We start from the raw sequence: 1812 nt of genomic DNA on the forward strand, positions 1-1812 counted from the left end.
GCTGCTGTGCAGTCTACTTGCCCCACCTGCAGGTGCCACTGCTGGGAGCAGAGCCTGCTGGAGACAGGGGTCCCGCCGGAAGCAGGTGAAGGCACAGGGCTCTGAACACTCTCACCTACCCCCAGGTTCCAGGGCCTCCTGCAGGGATGCCAGGGCCAGAGGCTCTTCCAGCCCAACACCCACACCACACGACTGTTTGTGTGTGTGCAGGGTGACAGGGCAGGGGAGGTGGTTTAAAAACAAAAGCAAAAACACCCAAACCACTCCTTAACATCCACAAAATAGCTAATTCGCCAAACCTTCGTTTTTGTCAATTTATTTAGAAAAAAATTAACATGGGCAAATGAGATACCTCAGTGTTACAACAGAGTATAGAAATGTCTAGCAATAGTCAAATAATTTGATCTTTAAATACAAAATAACCACATGAACACCTAATATACAGGTTTCATCTGAATACATATTTATTAGATAAATATTAGAGGTTGTCACATCATCTAACTACATACAGCTTTGCAAGACTAGAAATCACAATGAGTTTTCTGACCAGTTGAAAGTATGAAATGATTGCATTGTACGTACGATGTACAAAGACGATGACGGTTTCCGTGGGTTACTCAGGCTGCACGTGGGTGTGTGTACGTGTGTACGTGTGGATCACCTGCGATCATGATATCAAAAATTATACAAAGTATGAATTTGGTTACAATTTTCTTCTGAAATCCCCATTTCTTTTCATTATTTCCATAGCACCCTAAAAATACACAGGTGGCAGGACTAGTACACTGAAGCTAAATAGTACATGTAGGTAAAATAAAAACAAAACAGAACAAAAATTCCTTTCCACACAGGGTCAGAGTATATTACATGAGAGAGACAAACGTGGGGAACTCACAAACGCTAACAAACAGAATCTAGTTTTTCCACGTAAGATGGAGTTCCAAGCCTTTTTTTTTTGTCTTGTTTCATAAAATAAAAACAATACACATTCCGAGAGAAATGAATGCATCTGTTGACATGTCTCTATTCCTCATTTACATATGTACACACGTCACGGCGTGGTGAAAGCCTGGGTTGCAGCCAGTCAGCACAGCCTTGAGCACAAGGACAGACAGAGGCTGGACACATGGCTGCCCTAGCTCCTGCTGCTGAGCACCCCACCCCCTTCCACATGCCCCTGGCCTGTCTGGCTGGACACACAAGAACCAGGACACAGAGGGAAGCGGGTGTCCCATGGAACAGTCTTGGAGAGGCAGAAGGGAGCCCGAGGAAGGAACAGACACATGGAGAGAAATGGTTTCCTTGCTGTCCGAGTGCAACGTTCCTTTTCTCCACGTGACTTCATAGCTTTAAATTGTTGCTGTTTAAAAACAGGGAGTGGCTTGGAGCAGCTGTTTAAGTTGCTGCTCCTGTTCGACACGGCCGCGGCATCCCCCCGCCCCTACTGAGGGCGCGATCATTTTGGCTGGGCGCACGCTCCTGCTCTTCTCTTTCTGCCGTCAAGGCTGGGCCCTGCTCTGAGCCTGAAGGTTGCGGAGCCATCCGAGGTGTCGTCCTGGCTCTGGGAGGCCCTGACCCCCTCTTTCCACCAGTCTCCCGGAGGGAATGGCACACCCTCTCTCAAACACAGAATCTTGTCCTTTTCCTCTGCTTTCCGAGAGAGAGCATTAACGGGGTGTCTTGGTTTAGAGGTCAAGGGTCAGAATGACGACCCTTGGACCGAGAGATGTTCTCTTTCCCAGAGGTTTGTGCTTTTCTGTGGTGGGTGGTGGGTGGTGGGCAGGCGGGCTTTACCACCACCCACTGCCACCA

The 1812-nt window shown here is 48.1% G+C and overlaps 1 long non-coding RNA gene across 1 annotated transcript in view; it reads right to left on the reverse strand.

Annotated features, from left to right (window-relative positions):
* Window positions 1–300: 300 nt before the first annotated feature.
* LOC103607905 overlaps window positions 301–1812 on the reverse strand; it is a 10837-nt gene continuing 9325 nt past the window's right edge. Inside the window, exon 2 of the long non-coding RNA XR_551998.1 lies at window positions 301–1042. This is a non-coding gene — a long non-coding RNA (uncharacterized LOC103607905). The remainder of the gene's footprint in view (window positions 1043–1812) is intronic.

This window comes from Galeopterus variegatus, unplaced genomic scaffold (assembly GCF_000696425.1).
Source record: "Galeopterus variegatus unplaced genomic scaffold, G_variegatus-3.0.2 Scaffold7829, whole genome shotgun sequence".
Classification (NCBI taxonomy): Eukaryota; Metazoa; Chordata; class Mammalia; order Dermoptera; family Cynocephalidae; genus Galeopterus; species Galeopterus variegatus.